The sequence below is a fragment of the Lissotriton vulgaris genome, chromosome 3_1, assembly GCF_964263255.1.
Source record: "Lissotriton vulgaris chromosome 3_1, aLisVul1.2, whole genome shotgun sequence".
NCBI lineage: Eukaryota > Metazoa > Chordata > Amphibia > Caudata > Salamandridae > Lissotriton > Lissotriton vulgaris.
The window spans coordinates 1,133,059,659-1,133,078,195 of NC_141689.1; positions in this window are offsets into that span (position 1 = coordinate 1,133,059,659).

Genomic DNA, 18,537 nt, shown 5'->3' on the forward strand with positions numbered 1-18,537 from the left:
AGTTTCACTCACACACACATGCTTACACATACAAAGACTCTCTCTTATAAAAGCACACTCTCACCTGCAAGCACACACAACATACATTTAAAAGCATTTTTTATTTACCTCAGCTGCCAGATAGGGTCATATTCCATCTAATTGTACTCTATTTTGTTACTACACAAACAGTGAATAATATGTTAATATTTACTATTAGTGTAGTAAAAAAATCCTTACTGAAAACAAGGAACATGGAGCCCCAATCGATGTCCATAAGGAGGACATGCCCCTGTGTTCCTTGCACTGATTTTGCCACCTCAGAGGCCAGGTGTTGCAAAGGCAGTGTCGGAGGTTGCAAGGGGCAAGCCAGGGGTCACAGCTAAAACCCTTGGTGACCCCCAAATGATGTCCGTGGGTACACTGCATCCCAATTAGGCTTATAGTTTATAGCTCAACAAGGCTTCCTCTTCGCATTGGGGACTATGGCGACCTTGTCATATCACTGATTATATCCCTTACAAGGTTCGGCCCTGCAAATGTCAGTGTTGAGGAGAGACTCAGGGGCTCAGGAGACAAAAAGAAAGAACTGAAATGCATTGACATTAAAATGCGCCAGTATTGGCCAATGTTTGCAAGCAAATTGCTGACATTTCAACTTTTTTTTTTAATGTTTGAAAGCTTTATTGAAATAAAGAATTAGCAATACAATAAGGTGACAACAGCAGAATAAACAAGAAAGGGCAGGTATAGGAGAACAAAATGAAATCAGCTGATGGCACAATGAAGAAAACAAAGCATTTTTAAGATTTTAAGGGAGGGGAAGGAGGGGAGGGGAAGGGAAATTAGAACAATATAAAATACAGTTTAAGCTACAATATAAAACAAGCAAATTAAGTGATGGCAAAAAGAACAGTAAATGCACGAGTAACTAGTAAATGCACGAATTAAGAACATTATCAAAATATGAGTAAACAAGAGAAAAGAAAAAAGAAAACTTTCAATAGTGAAATCTGAAGCAAGAACTTACAAGCAGGAGTACAGGCGCTCAAGGGGGTTTAAAATTGTCAGAGGATAATGAAGTGTATTTCTTTTTGGCGGATTGATCTAAGTGTAAGGTGAGAGGTAACCAGTAGAATTCAACATTGCAAGAGTGTTTGCAGGAGGATGCAAAGGCAACATCCAATCTATGAGAGTGACATAGTAAATTCCACCAGGAAGTTATTGAGAGTTTGTTCAAAGATTTCCAATTGGAGGCGATATGTTGGAGTGCAAGGGCTAGCATAAGGTCAAAAAGACCACATGAATGTGGGGGGAGGTCAAAAGACTCTGAAAGGCTACCCAAAAAAACTAAAGAGGTAGAAAAAGAAATAGAAAAATTTTAAATATGGGATATGCAGGACCATACTTGTGTCCAAAAACGACGGACAGAGGGACAGAGAAAGAAGAGATGATAAAGATCAGCATTGGGAGCATCACAGGTCCAACAGTTAGCTGTAGAAGAAGAGAGAAAACGAGAGAGAGAAAGAGGAGAGAGGTAGAGTCTGTGATAGAAGAAGAATAAGGATTGAGTGAGAGATGCAGTGCGAGAGGTCTTCAAGGATTTAGCCCAAAGTTTGTCCCAAAGAGAGGTCGGCCCCAAGCAATTTAAGTCTTTTTCCCAAGAAAGTTCCAATTTTGATTTGGAAAGATCAGGTTCAGGAGCTGAGAAGTATCGATAAATAAGAGAAGCCTTAGGAATAGTAGAGAGGATGGTGAGTAAAGAGGAAAGTGAGGTGAATAGTTCATCTGATGGTAAAGAGTAGTATCGATCAAGAACGGCGTCCATGAGAATGTAGTATTTCTTTGCAAACGACGGAGGACAATGAAACTGGGCCTGAAATTGGGGGAAGGAGCGAGGATATGAACCGTCAAAAAGATGGTGAACCCAGATAATACCCTTTGATCTCCACGAAGCCCAGGCAATAGGTCTATTCCGTATTAGAATAGATGAATTATACCAAATGGGTGATAATAAAAAGGATTCACGAGAGACAGAGGTCTTGGATACCAAGGGTCGCAAGAGAGAGGAAGTATGTTTGAATAAAGGAGGGTTGAGACAAGGAGCCTTAGCAGTAAAACGTATCACATCTTGAAAGGAGTAGGGAAGCAATAACTCCTGTTCAACCGATAACCATAAAGGGGCAAAAGGGGCCACTTCTTGCGATAACCAACGGGAGGCTTGACGAAGAGAGAAGGACTTGTGATAAAGACAGAAGTTTGGAAAATTAACCCCACCATTTGACTTAGACTTACGAAGGGCTGAAAGAGATATACAAGGTTTCTTCTGCCTCCAAAGGAATTTGGACAAAATAGAATCGATGCGACGGAAGTAGAGAGCTGGAATATGCACAGGGAGCATGGAGAGTAAGTAGATCGAAATCGGAGCAATCATCATTTTAACCAAATCAAGACGACCCCACCAGGAAAGGAATAGGGGGTTCCAGGAAGAGAGGAGAGAGTCAATTCTAGAAATGACTGCATTCATGTTAAGTCGGATAGAAGTGGAGATAGAATTAGAGAAGAGGACGCCAAGATATTATATTTTCGTACTGTTCCAAGCAAAGCCGGTGGAAGCAAAGAAATGTGGAAGGCAGAGTTTAGTTATAGGAAGGATCTCCGTTTTATCCGAGTTTATTTTATATCCTGAAGCTTGGGAAAATTTCTCAAATTCATTCAATAAGGCAGGGATAGAAGTATTTGGATCTGAAATGAATAAAAGTATGTCATCCGCATATGCCGATAATTTAAGCTGATGTTCACCGTATGGGAAACCAGAAATGGATGAGTTGTTACGAACAGAAGAGATGAAGGGCTCAAGTGCTAAAATGAAAAGAAGAGGGGAAAGAGGACAGCCTTGACGTACACCTCGCTTAAGGGTAAAGGGGGAGGTAAGTTGACCATTGACAAGGACCGATGCTTTGGGCATAGAATATATCAAAGAAATGTAGGAAATAAATTTCGGACCAAAGCCATGCCATTTCAGTGAAGCCATCAGAAAGGACCAATCAACCCGATCAAAGGCTTCTTCCGCATCAACCGAGATAGCTGCAAGAGGGATAGAAAGAGAGGGAGCCTTGTTGAGAACATTGAGGAGGAGTCTGGAATTGTCTGAGGTGAGGCGGCCCTTAACAAAACCACATTGCTCCTTCCCAATAAGGTGAGGCATGAATAGATCAAGACGAAGAGCCAATAATTTTGCAAAAATTTTATAGACCATATTGACTAGGGATATTGGTCGATAGTTCTTACAGAATTTTGGGTCCCGCCCTTCCTTAGGTATGAGGCATATGGTAGCATCCTGAAATGAACCTTGAGCCAAACCAGCGGAGCAAAAAGATTGAAAAAGAAAAAGAAGTTTGGGTAAGAGAAGATCGGAGAAGTGTAAGTAAAACTCAACTGGAAAGCCATCAGGCCCCGGGGTTTTGCCCTTGGTTAGAGAAGACAGTGCAGTGGATAATTCAGAAAGGGTAAAATCCGTATCAATGTCTGAGAAATTAAGATTGGAGGTGTCTGGTTTAGGCAAGCCCTCAAAATATGATTGGAGGAGATCTGGGGTAGGGGGGTTCTCAGGAGAATATAAAGACTCATAGAAGGATTTAAACTGCTGCAAAATGTCTTTATCTGTGTGTAAAAGGACATTGGAAGGGGAATAGATAGAATCTATGAGAGTTCGTTCTTTACGTGATTTTAGATAATTAGCAAGCAATTTGCCCGATTTGTTGCGTCCTCCGTAATACCGTGCACTACCACGAAGGAGGAAGGAGGAGGCCGAATCTGTAGTAAGTTTATTAAATGCAATTTTAGCTTGAAGTAGTTCAGAAGGCATATGATTTGGAGAGGAGGTATAAAATTGGTGTTCAAGTGATTTGATATGAGCAAGAGCAACTTTACGCTTTTGGAGAAACTTCTTCTTATTTTTTGGATACAAAGTCAATAACAAATCCACGGGCTGTGGCCTTGAAAGAGTCCCAAATAACATGGGGAGAGATATCAGGGTCAGAGTTAAGCTGGAAGAATTCAGACGTGAAAGAGCGAAAAGAGGAAGAAAAAAGAGGATCCGTAAGTAAAGAGGAGTTAAATCGCCAACGGGAAGATTTAGGAGTTGGAAGAGAAAGATCAAATTCAGTAACAATAGGGGAATGGTCAGAGATGACAATAGGTTCAATAGACGAGGATATAAGATTTTGAGATAAAGAAGAAGAAAGAAAAATATAATCTAAACGAGAAAAAGAGGCATGTGGTGGGGAGAAAAAAGAAAAATCTATAGTGTCTGGGTGTGTGAGCCTCCATGAATCCACAAGGTGAACTTGTGTGATAGTATCAAGAAACTGTTTATGTGGTTTGTGGGGGGTGAAGCGTACAGAGGACTTGCGGTCTAAAAAGGGGTCAATGATCTGATTACAATCCCCGCCCAAAAGGAAGGAATCATCTTTATGTTGGATACATTTTGCAGTAATCACAGGCCAAAAAGAGGAATCAAAACCCGTAGGACCATAAACATTGAATAAAGTAAGTGGGATATTATTAATAAGCAACTTGACTAGAATCCAGCGACCCTCGTCATCTTTGTCTTCAAGAATTACTTAACATTTGTGACGTTTGTGGATTAAAATAGCAACACCATTCTTTTTATGAGAGGCCGGAGAAAACAAAACATTGCCAACCCACAATCTTTTTAGTTTCAAAGATTCAACATCTGAAAGATGGGTTTCTTGAATGAGAACAATATCAGGATTATAAGAGGATAGGTGGGAGAGTACTTTCTGCCGTTTAATAGGATGATTAAATCCTTTCACATTCCATGAAATAACTTTGAAAATCACAACATATTAAACTGTTCAAAATCGAAAGGTGCAAGAATATACTGTACAAGCAATAAGCCAATCATTAGTTTAGTAAAAAATAAGACAACCATTAAAGTAGTAGAAGAAAGAATAAGGAAAAGTAGAAGAAAAAGGGGAGAAAGGAGAAGGGATAAGAAAAGAGGAAGGGAAGTTAACGGAGAAAAAGGAAAAGGATCTGAGAAAGGAAGAGAGGAAAGAAAAGAGAGAATGCATAGAAGACAGTACAAATCCATACGGATGACTGTAGGAAACATACCTGGAGGGAGGGGTACACAAAGGGAGGTGGGGAAGTGGTGATGCGGAACAAGACGGGTAAACTAGGATCAGAAACACAACCGCGCCGAAACCTCACAGGAGTACAAAGGATGACACATGGTGAAGGGAAAAACTGAGACACATCTGTATGGGGAAGGAAAGAAAAAACAATTAGATCAGGAACATATTACAAATATTCTAAGCAATATGAGATAAGACATAAGTAATGAAGGGATCCAATATAAAGGAGGTCAATTGAAAAACTGGTCAGTGAAGTTAAAGAGCAGAACAACAACAAATACACAGGGAATATAATAGTATCTATCAGCCACTATTGGAAGGCGAGGATTCCATTCCATCGTTGTTGTGTAGAAGAAGGAAATTACGGAGTTCTCCAGGTTCTTGAAAAGACCAAGACTTATTCTGATGAGTGACTCTGAAGGTACATGGGTGGAACAAGCCATATCGGGCCCCTAGCGATCGCAGAGATGGTCGCAGAGCCAGAAATTCCTTGCGTCTAGATGCGGTGGCATTAGAGACATCTTGAGATATGTAGATACGTTGACCCTGCCAGGCTAATTGTCTTTTGGCTCTAGCCGCAGAGATGATGGATAATAGGTCTGTGAATTTCAAAAATAGGATGATAACACCACGAGGCTTAGTAGAGGTGGACGAGCGCGCTCCAAGTCTGTGGGCCCTTTGTATGCTAATGGATGTGGACGGTGGCATGCCCAATAACTTCGGAAGGAAGGAGGTGAAGAAAGTGACTGGGTCATCCCCCTCAAGAGTCTCCGGCAAACCATAAACGCGAAGGTTGTTCCTTCTATTACGATTTTCCAAATCCTCTGTGTGTCGTTGCAAAGAGAGGACAGTCTTCTCCAAAGACTCAATACGTTGCGTGTTAGAGTGTACCTCGGGAAGTTGTTGTTCTATGGAGGAGATGCGGGTGTCCATTACTTCCCACTTGTCCTTCAAAAGTTGCATGTCTCTGCTCGTGTCCTCAATGAATGGACGTAACGCACGGATCTCTTCTAGAACCAAGTCAATGGAAGGTGGAGGAGAAGAATCTGGTGTAGGAGAATTCTGATTCAACCTTTTGACAGATGATGCGGAGGGTGAAGACTTATTTGATGATGGATTGCCTGAAGAAGAGCGTTGAGTGGAGGAAGTCGACATCTTGACAGATTGTGATGAAGCACCCAATGTGGAAGAACTCACAGGAATCTTCTCAGAGGGATTAAAGACAAATTTGGGTTTGCGCAACCGCACCATAGATGAGATTGAGTCATTAAGAACACACCAGGCAAAGTAATTTATATAGAAACTCCGTAAAGTGAAGAATAGAGACTTCGAACCACCTGAATCTCAATGGTAAAGGCTCTGGTATATTGAAAACAATGAAAGGTTCATCTAGAATGTTCCATACATAGCCTTAAATGGGTCAGTATTCATCAAGTCAATTGTAGTTAATGTTTACTATAGCAGCATCAGAGACGCGGGTTCCCTTTATTCTTGAGCGTTTGTCTGGCATCAAATGACAAGAAACATAGGATGATATCCTGCATAGGATCAGGCCGAATGCTTAGTTGGTCGTATTTGCTGATAATCTAGGTTAAAGCCCAACGATAAAATCCAAGAGAGCATTGAATAAGAAGCATGAATCCTTCAGAGAAAAGAAATGCGACACTCTGAGAAAAAAGCCAGCCTTGAATTTTGCGTCAACACGAAGCGTTATGGGGTGTGAAGAAAAGCTATTGTTTGAGCATAGCAGTTAGATACCCATCATAACGACATCATGATATGAAGGTGGCATATTATGCAGCATAGAAAAAACGTGTATACGCCACAGTAACAGATAACTTGTGGAGTATCATATAACAATGAACATCAGGACACGTCGAAGATATATATCTGTGTGAAGCAGGAGGTCGCAGTTACATTAGTAAAGGAGGCGAGTGGCAGGGTGCAGACAATTTGCAAAAAGCAGGAACCGCGACTTTCCAGCCAGCCGCGGTAATCTTAAAATGGCGGCTGCAACACTTCAAGGTGAAAAAACGCGCCTGAACATGAACGAAGGCGGCAACAGACATGAAGTATCCCCCAAAGCTCACCTCCAAGGTCCTTCGGAATAATGCAGTCACTGAAGTGAGGAAAGTTTCCTCAGAGAGCGGAAGGGCAGAAGTTCGTCAGAGGATCCGCTGTCACTGAAGCACTGCACAAAATGGCGGATCTCGGCATCGCGTTCCCGATCTCCGACTCCAAAATTTCAGGAAAGGTCTGAAAACGGCACCATGAGGTACCAGCTGCTCACAACATGTTCCGGTTGAGAAATCCGGTGAGTTGCGATAGATAGAGCTCACTTCACCACCGGGAAGCCAGAAGGAGGTGATACGGCATGAAGGAGCTCTTCACCTAGCCGTCCATCTTGCGCGGCACCCAAGCCACGCCCTCGACATTTCAACTTTAAATGCATGCAATTACTTTTTGTATCAATTGTTATATGCATGGCGATCTTGGCGTCATGGTGTCACAGGAACATTTCAGAAAGTTGGCATGTCCATTGCATTGCTCTACACCTCCCCAATAAAACCATGACTGAGCTGATTTTGCAGGAACAGCTGAACCACTCAAAATTAGCTCCCGATTTGAGGGGTTGGGCTTCCACCTTTCTAGCAAAACGAGGCCTCGTTTTTAACAAGACCAAGAAGATTTTCCATTGGAGCAGAAAATGCATCACCGGCATAAAAGTTAAATGTCACATGGGGACTTCCATGTACATTTCCACCACCTACATGTATGATTAAAAAAGACTGGTTCCAGGCATATCAAAGTGGCACGACAAATGACTGCCTAAAACACTGCAGCAGTGCATGTCAAAAGAAACAATTTTGGCACATAGAAGACTTATTTTTCAACAAAAGTCATCTTGCAGCTCACAAATCTGGGTGCTGAACGTTTGAATGTGGGACATACTAAATGTGGGAACCTCTAAAATGTTACTCGCCAAAATATTACCTCATCTTCACACCCATGGGCTCATAAATCGGAGACTGTGGTAAACTGCAATTTCATGTTCCCAAGATAAGACACCTTACAGCATGTCAAAATACAGTTAATTAAGTAGGGACAGACTCAATAATTGATTTTTATGGTAGGAATAGAAGATTGGACGATGTATTAAAAGCAATACAATACAGAGAATCTAAGGTGCAGATGCATAAATAATCAATACCATGAAGAATCTTATAGGGCAATACAGAGATACAAGCAGGATAAAGAAATAACCCAAGTTTCTATGGGCAGCAAAATAAATAAGAAATCGGGCAGTATCCCTAGTAGCCACGGAATGTCTACAGGAAACGTCTGGCTCACCTTCCAAATCTGAGGTTTATATACATTTTTCTTGCATAGGAAATCATTATTTTCTGCAGAGTCATGATGGCGTTAACAAAATATTTACCCTTTTAGCAAATACGGGCCCTAATAAATGTCATATCGGCTTTCCATCTAAACACTAACCCACTACTTGAATATTGGTTATGCCCACATGAAATACATTCTGAACAAGACAGCGTTGAGTCCTAATTAAGGCCTAATTAGCATAAGCCATGAAAAGGAAATTTGACATCTCACAGCAAATTCGCTTCAAATGTAATAGCACTATGTCAGAGAGTGCATGCAAATTCGAAAGTAAATCCACGTTATTCACATTGTTAATAATGCACAAAAATATAAAGTTCTATTGTAAATATTAAGCATATTGGGGCATATGTATGAAATGTTGTGTTTGTGGTTCTCAAAATGCGATTTTTAACGAATCGCATTTTGAGAATCGCCAAACATGATGTAAAAAAAAAATCGAAAATAATTTGCGATTCCCAAACATTTGCAGAAATATATTGTGACCCCGCAAATAGCGATTCCTTAATTGCGAAATCGCAATTAAAGAATCGCAAAAATAGAGAATCTGCAAATCAGGTGCAGCTTGATGACATCACACCCAGGAAGTGTGACTGCCCATGCTGCCCCTAATTGACTGAGGCTGAGTCAGAGACTGGGAGGAGAGGCAGACAACTGAGTACTGCATTTGCAACTATTCCTGATGGATCCCCAGGAGAAAGAGAAGGACAAGGAGGAGGAGGCTGGGAGGTAAAGAAAGCAGACGTTCAGCTAGAGGGAGCAGGAGGTACTGATAATGGAAATGGTACCCAGCCATGAGTTGCTATTTGGAAAGAAATCCCTCCGTGTGCCAGAGTCAAGAAAGAGAAAAATATGGCTGGACATCCAGGCAAAGGTAAATGCCATTGGTGTGAGCCAGCACTCTGTGGAGGACCTGCGCAAGTGATGGTATGATATGCGCTACAGGTTCAAGGACAAGGTGGCAACCAGGCGGGCAGAGGCTAAGAAGAATAGTGGGGAAATTCCAACTGCAACAGAGTCTACACCTCTTGAGGAGTTGGTTGAGTCCACTCTTCACCCGAGAGCGTCAGTGGTGTGGCTGAGATTGACAGCTCCGACCCTCCCAACACCAGACAAGGTAAGACGCATGTCAAATCTTGCCTCATACATCACCATCCCAATCACACAATCAGGAATGCACCCACTATAAAGTACATATGCTACTCCAGTACACTTTTTCTAGCACACCCAGCAATGCAATGGGAGATGTAGTCATATGCATCATACAGTGGAGCAATGAGACACAGCAACGTAGAAGCAGTATGAGTAAATCATAAAAGGCAAAAAACGCTAGACAGCACTTAGCTAATGCAAAATCAGAAAACTTTATTCAGTAAACAATGCTGAGCAGAATACAAAATTAAAATGTGCTTTTTCATTCACAGTACCACCTGAACCACAGGATGGCAGTGCAGGAGTTGAGGAGGCCGCACATACGGAGGAGCAGGTAGGGCAGGAGGACACTGAAGAAACAACACTGACAATACCTGTCCCACTGAGACAGCATAATATTGTGCCCCCACTGCCCCTGTTAGAGGCAGAAACACAGTCCGTAGGGGAGGATGATGCCCACCCTGACCCAGGCCAGCGTGCAGCCCAGGTCCAGGAACAGCCCCCTCTCTGCACAGTAGGGAGGAAACATCTGTGAGATGCAGGCCAAGGGCGAGCACCAGTGCTGCTGCTGAAGAGGAACACACAGTGTTTGCTGGACTGGAAGGCAGCATGGCCAAGATACAGCGCCTGCAAACAAGAACAATGCGGTCAGTACACCGGCAGCTGGTCTCAGTCAACCACAACCGTAGTGATATGAGGGGATGGCATCAGGGAAATGACGGACGCAATCAAAGAACTACGTGCCATGATGAAGCAAGAGCATGCAGCCAGACGCAGGGAGAGACAACGTCTCTACAGTCATTAGGACACCTACAGCAAGGCAGTCAACCGCCTGTGTACTGCCACGTCCCTGCTGTCACGCCGCTCAGTGAGCATGCACGTTGAGATGGCCCACTGCCGCCAGGATATAGCCAAAGGCCTAGTGCAGGTGACGACCACTGTGGAACAGCTGCAGACAGCTACAACAGGTGGCACAGGACTCCTGGACTCTGGCGAGAGCGAGGAGCTGTCAAGCAGGAGCAGCATCACCCCACCAGTTCCCGTAACCAGACGGCACAGTAGGAGGCAGGGCACAACACCTGATGAGTCAAGGAAGAGCAATCAGCACCCTGAGCATGCCCGAGCAGACCGTTCCCGTAAGAAATTAACTGCCACCACTGAGGAAAGCCAATGGGTGCAGCTACTGATTGCATGTACACTTGTGTTTCACCTACACACATGCACTGTGGCAATTTTGCGAATACCTATTTTGCGATGCAAACCTAAGTTATACATAGGACAAGTCTATTTTGCGGTCGCAAACACTCTTTGTTTTTTTTATAGTCCTTATTCGCCTCATAACCCACTGAACAAACAAGCTGTCCTTACCATTACTCAGCGGACTGAGAAAGATAGCATTAAGTTGGAATCTCACAGTGCCTTCAGCCTGTAGGTACATTGGCAGACATTGATGTTACTGCCCCCCCTCCAAAGGGGGGGGGGAGGTTTCTCTTCAAAGAGGCCCTCAAGAACCTGATGGACATCTTCGTTGGCAAAGCGTGCAGGGGTGCCCAACGTGGTCCGAAGAGTACCAAAGAGGCATAATCATAGGACCTGCTGTTTCATACATAGTTAGAACAAACATAATCCTCCCTGTCGTTCATGCCCTGAGCCACTTTAACAACAAGTCCCAAAATGCTATCTTTTTGGTGCTGCAAACTCTGGACATGTCCATCTTAGAAGTCTCATACATCGACGTCAACCAGCCGGAGTGCAAAGTAACTTCCGAAAAATGTGCTGCCTGGAAGCATTGGCAGTTCTTAATTTACTTATATTTTTGTTATCTTCCGACTAAGCCTTACATGGGGGTACAGAATACATCTTTGCTCATAGACAACTAAGATGATTCAGGGAGTAGGAACACTGGGTGGAATAAGCACTTGGCACTTAACTCAGTATATGTGAGCTGGAAAGGGACAGCAATACTGATGGGATCACAAAGAACCAAGCTGAGACTTAGTCCTTCTGGATTTCAGTCAATTACAATTTATTATGAGTTCAAAACTCCTTGGAGTTCCACATAAAGTATACTAAAGCAAAAAGATAACATCAAATCTTACAATTATTAAAAACAAGATAAAATACATTCTAAAAGCCAACAGTTTAGTGTTCTCATATTAACTGTATGAAGTGTGTAGAATGTAGCAGCAAATAGTCAGGATAAACCACACTCCGTTTATAATTAAAATCCTTAACATACAAAGTGCAAATGTGCCAGAGTTTTGGGGAAGATGTGCGCAGCCTCACCAGCTGATGACATTAAATGGGGGATGATTGACTATGTACAGTGCAGAGTACTGGCAACAAAAGCTGGATGAGCCAAACTATATGTATAATACAATTCCTTATGTATAAAGTTCAAATAAGTCACAGTTTTTTAGGAAAAAGTCGGGACCTGATCAACATAGGTCATGCATTGTAGATTATACATAAAAGTTCCATTACAATAAAGTAGTGCAGTTCAGCCATGCAGCTTTAGGTGGTATAAATGCTATAATAATCTCAACTGTACAATTCTCTAAAAACTTAAAATTCAGCTTATATTGTGCACATTTTTTACCCTAAGGATCAACTTCAGCCTGATTAAAGCTGGGAACACTAAAAAGATCCTATCTAAAAAATGTTGACAATTTCTTTTAAAAAGATAAATATTTTGGAGCATACTGCTTTAGAGGGTGGAAGCAAAAGACAATTCCGTGCCTCCACTGTCAAGGTAATATTATAGCTTTATAGCCCGCCGTAGCGGGCTATGCGACTATTAAAGGCCTGCTACCGCCGAGGGCCTTTAACAAGGGAGCGGGACTTTATAGCCGGTATAGCCCAGTTACGAAAGGCTATAAGGCCATTAGGAAATTCTGCCACTAGAGGGCAAAATATTCTAACAAATAAAACAAAGGCCTCTCGGAGCCCGAGGGAGTTTAAATCCCCTCGGGCTCCGAGAGGCCTTTGTGAAAACAACATTGGAATGCTGCTTTCCGGGCCTTTACTGGACCATAGAAGCATGGAACACTCCATTGTGTTCAATGGAGAGCTTCACATTCCAATGTTCTTATATACTTTATGAACACTGGTCTTAATAACCGGCACCTTAATGGCTGTAAAGGGGGACAGACAAATAACACGTGATTAAAGTCTTACACCATAAAAGTCAAAGAGACTGTCTCCCTGGCTTGTCCTTCCCATGTTCCTGTTAAGATTCTTAAGGGAAGCAGTTTCAGCCATAATAACAGAGTTGCTATGCGCATTCCATAGGGAAGGTTCCATAAGACCTATGGTTAAGGTTTTTTACATGTGCTGCTCCACTTTATATCATTCCTAGTGTGCCATGAACACAGTACTATATCTCTTTTGCAACTAACCTCATACATTTTTTTTTTATTATTCAAGTTTTCAAGACCAGTTTAGGAAGAGGGCATGCTTCACTTTGCTCGATTCTAAACATGGCAAAGGCTTTTCCTTAATTTCCAAAAACAATACTTTTACCCTTCAGACATGAGAGCATTTCATATTTTAACGATGCCCGGATGGAGTTCATGTCACTATTTGGTAGGTTATTACCCCACCTTAGGCTTGATGCAATAGCACTCACATTGGTCAAAAGAAGGCTGAATTTGAGCCTAAGGTGCCACTGGAGAAGGTGTGCTATTCAGGTGGCATATTTGGTACCTAATGCACCCTTCCACTTTCCCAAAAAAGTTCCACAACTGCACATCCACTGATTCACACTATTACTTAGTGAAGGCGGAATTTTAATCATATCATATAAACCGATAAAATGTGGTCAAAGCGCCTTTGCCCACATCCTTTAAATAGACTACCAACTGCAGAGGCCTGGGATATTGCCTTACTTTTACACTGATGAATGTGAACTCTGCTAGAGCAGTTGTTTGAAAAACGTATCCCTAAATACGGGTACAAAGCTTATCTTTCCCTAAAAACCAATGCATATTTTTCCTAACCCCTGCATCCTCGGGACCCAAAAACCATAATTTTACTTTTTGAAATATTTATTTTTAGGAAATAGTCATCAGCATAGTGGCCTAACTTAGTAAGGCGCCTCTGATGCCTATTGGCGTTAAGTCTAACAGGATAGCACCATCCGCATAGAGTAGACAACCCAATTTCATTGGTTTTTTTATTGTTTTTTTTTTATTGCCATTATCAAGACATAAGATGTCAACAATTATTAGAACATTGGAATGTTGGGAGCTCCATTGAAAACAATGGAGTGCTCTGGGCTTATAATGGCTGGTATGAGCCTGGAGCTCCAACATTCCAATGTTTCTTTGTTCACTGCTCTGGCTGTGTACAAAGGCTTCAGGGAGCCTGAGGGGATTCCAATCCCCTCACGCTTCCAAAAGGCTTTGTTTTTTTTTTAGAACATTCTGTCCTCTAGTGACAGAATGTTCTAATAGCCTTATAGCCCTTCGTAGATGGGCTATACCGCTATTAAAGTCCCTCTCCCTTGTTAAAGGCCCTCGCCTTCGGCTCAGGGCCTTTAACGCTGGAGAGGGCCTTTAATAGCCGGTATAGCCCTCTACGGCGGGCTATAAGGCTATAATAAAACTTACAGACCATTGCCCAACAACATCCTTCATCCAAATAGGTAATCTTACATCATACTTCATGTGCACATTCATTGTGGTACAGTTAATACATACAATTAGTCAACATGGTGCGATTTCAGGTAGTCAATCAAAAATGTCCAACAATCTCTTGGTCGTGAGCCCGCAGGTAATTCCTCCTCATACATCAGCAAGGTATCTTTACAGTACGCTAGGTCTCGAATCCACTGTTTAACCTTCGGAACTTTTCTTTCACCCCAACATAGTGAGACATGCATTTTAGCCAGTAGCAATTCAACTGCACAATTTATTTTCTTAGTGGCGCGTACATTAGGCACCAGGCCCAACAAACATACACGCACAGTGCATTCTATGTTAACTTCAACCATAGCTCTCAGCATCTGAGACACCTTTACCCAATATTCCGCTATTTCAGAACAACCCCATGCCAGGTGTATAAAATCTGCCATTTCAGCCCTGCAACGCTGACATCTTGAATCTGATCTTAGGCCATATCTATGAAGCCTAGCTGGTGTTTAATAGGCCTGATAGAGATATTTATAATGTATCATATGGAGGTTTCCATTGGGCGTTAATAAACTTGTTAACGAACAGGTGTTTGTCCATTCTACTACTGTCAGTGGATCATCTAAACAATCATTCTATTTCTTTAGTGCATTTTGTGTATTTCCTGCTATATCCTCTTGTAATTTAGCATATAGTTTAGATACTATGTGCTTGGCTGTGGGAGTGGTGATCAGAAGCTGTAATGAGGATAGTTGTTGTGGTTCTGCAGGGAAAGACGTATAAAATTTCTTTATCGCACCCTGTAGTCTATGGTACGTGAATTTGAATAGCAGCGTTTGGTTGTTTATATAAGAGAGATCGTCAAGTGACTTGAATTGGCCATTATAGTAAAGATCGCCCATGGTATCTATACAAACTTGCTTGAGCAAATCCATACCCACCTTTTCTTGGGTTACTGATAGTTCTGGGTGGTAATGTAATGGCAATGCAGCAGCATACAATGGAAATGTGTTTGCTTTTCGTTCCATCGTTCGCCATGGACGCCATTCGTTCATTGTGTCTATGGTGTTTATGTCTCGTTCGTGTAAGGGGGGTCGTTGGTGCGTGATGATCGCTGTTAGCGGTATTGGTAGTGCATCTCCTTCTTCGATTGAAACATATGTAAGTACGGTACCTCGTGGTTTCAAAAATGTGAGTTTTGCGCTTGCGCACATAAGTAGTAGAGCAAAAAATCTGGCACTTTGAAACCGCCCTGCAAATAAGGTAATGTGGGTGTGCACATTTCAATCTGGGCCTGCTTACCCGCCCATACCAACTTCAGAACCATGGCATTAATCCTACGAAACACCTCCATTGGGGGCTTGATTGGAATGTTATTAAAAAGGTACAGAAATTTAGGTAGGATGACCATTTTTACAATGGCCAAACGATCAGCTAACGACAATGGCAAACAAATCCATCTCTTAATTTTGTCTTCCAACGCACAAATCGCTCTACCGTAATTGGTGCGGATAACTATTTCCGGGTCACGATGATACCAGACTCCTAAATATTTCACTGGTTCCGATTGCCACTCCAATGGATAATCTATAGAGTGTGGAACTGTAGAATCTGTCAGTGGTATGATTAGGGACTTGGACCAATTTATTTTAAAACCAGACTGTTGTCCAAATTGAATATACTCCCTCAGTAGAGGATTTAAGTGTTGCGCGGGATCACAGACGTATAGCATCATGTCATCTGTATATAACGATATATGTAGTGGCCTCTGTGGGAATGGAAGCGCTGAATAGTGGTGTCTTTGTCTCATTTTACAAGCTAGTGGCTCAAGTATTATGGCAAATAGTAGAGGGGACAGAGGACATCCTTGTCATGTCCCTCTAGTAATGTGCATTGGTTCAGATATATATTTATTAATTTTTACCCGTGCTGTCGGAGCAGTGTATACCGTTTATATCCATTGCAAAAACATAGGGGGGAATCCCATGCAGTGTAACACCGTGTGTAGGTATGGTCATTCTATGGAATCACATGTTTTAGCCGCATCTAATAATACTGCAGCAGCTTTAGTATTAGGGATTATATAATGTGACAGCCCAAAAAGAGTTCTAGTATTGTGCACTGTGCGGTAGTACCAGGTTGGACATCAGCGGTTGTAAACGTGTAGCCAGCAGTTTAGCTAGTATTTTTGTATCTACGTTTATTAAGGATAGGGGTCTATAGGAATCACAATATTCAGGATCTTTGTCTGGTTTTAAAAGGGCAATTATCATGGCTTCCCTCAGTGTTGATGGTAGCAATTGTTTATCATGGGCATCTCCGTACATCTCTACCAGGTAGGGTGCTATCTGATCTACAAACGACTCATCGAATTTGCACGTGAAGCCGTCTGGGCCCGGCGCTTTGCCGTTTGGCAATGATTTAATGACTTCGGTGACTTCCTCAACAGTGACAGGCAATGAAAGGTTTTCTCTCTGCGCATCCGATAAACACGCTATTGGTACATCAGCTAGATATTCCATGATTTCCTCCGGGGTGGCAGTCGGTTGCACAGTATATAAGTCACCATAGGTGTTAATGAATTCTCTTGGTATACCCTGCATATCGTGTTGCAGGACCCCTCTGGCGTCCCTGACCATCCTGATCGTTTGTGGTGCATGCCCTTCGCATACTTTTGCTGCCAGGTTTCGTCCTGGTCTGCCTGCCTCCCCATAAGAACGCGCCACCTGACGTTTTGTCACATATTTTAGTTCATCATCGGCATATGTTTGGTAGTCCGTTAGGACAGTTCTAATTTCCCCTAATATTTTTGTGTCCTGCATACATTCATATTCCTGCTCTATTGTGCGCATTCTATCTTCTCGTATGGTGAGTTGTCTTCGTATATCTTTGAGAATGCCAGTGTTAGTGCTTATGCAGACTCCCCTAATTGTTGCTTTGAAAGCCTCCCATAGCAGGCCCGGATCTTCAGTAGTAAGGGCATTTAGTTCAAAATATTCAGTGATAGCTTGGCTAATGGTGTCAGTGTATAGGGTGTTCAATAGAGCCTTTGCATGAAATCTCCAGCTCTAAGGTGGCGGCACATACTGTGGTATAATGAGTGAAAGCATCACCGGATTATGATCAGATAAAGAACGAGGGAGGTGCTTAACGGACTCTGTACATAGCGCTATATCATCAGTGCCCAGCCAATAATCTATACGTGACCAGCTATTGTGTGCTGCTTATGTATGTGTAGCCTCTCTGCGCTCTGGATGTCGGGTTCTCCAAATATCAGTAAGTTGCATGTCAGCCATAATATCTTTTAATTTACCTAGGATTCGTTTATGAGGCTCGAGTGACGAAACAGATCTATCCTGGACGTCATTCAGTGCTATATTAAAATCCCCACCCCAAATTAGCGGCATGTCTTGTAAATCTTTAAGTTTGCGCCATAGTTTGTGATAGAAATCGGGGTCATATATATTTGGGCTGTATGTATTTAGTAGTGCAAGTTTCTGCACCCTAAGGACTCCTGTTATCAGTACATATCACCCCTCTGCATCCGTGATAACTTTGTTTATACTGAAATGCAGCCCTTTCCTGATCAAAATGAGTACCCCCTGGAGTAGGAGGAATAGGCAGAGCAATGGATTGATTCCGCCCCTCTACGCCCGATATTATGCGTTGCAAATGGGGCAATGTGTGTTTCCTGTATAAGTGCAACGTCTACCCTCAGCCTGTCGAAATACGCAAAAATTTGATGAACCTTTCTCGATTATTTAACCCCCTAATGTTCCAGGTTAAGAAATGTAAAGGCTTAGGTTGTAACTTGTCAGTGGCCGACATTAGTAGACATTAGCTATCATAGTACAATGTGCCAGTTTCAACATGCACAGCTTATGTAATTTCCTGGGAAGAAGTAAGAGCAGTACATATAGCGGTATTATATTGGATTTAAGCGATGTTTCTCAAGTGCAATGGCCTATAACATAAAACCCAACATCGTCCTCCCACCCCCCTCCCACTTTAGCACCTCAATTATGCTCAAGACATATCCCTACAAAATCTAACATTAGAACCAAACTTCGGACGGGGTGAACCCGCTTGGGGGGTCCACCCGGTACACACATTCGCATCCAACATAGTGGATGTGGCCAGGTATAAATTGATTATGCAGACTAAACATGGTCTAACTTCAATGACTGACAAGAGGAGCAGTAATATGTCATAGT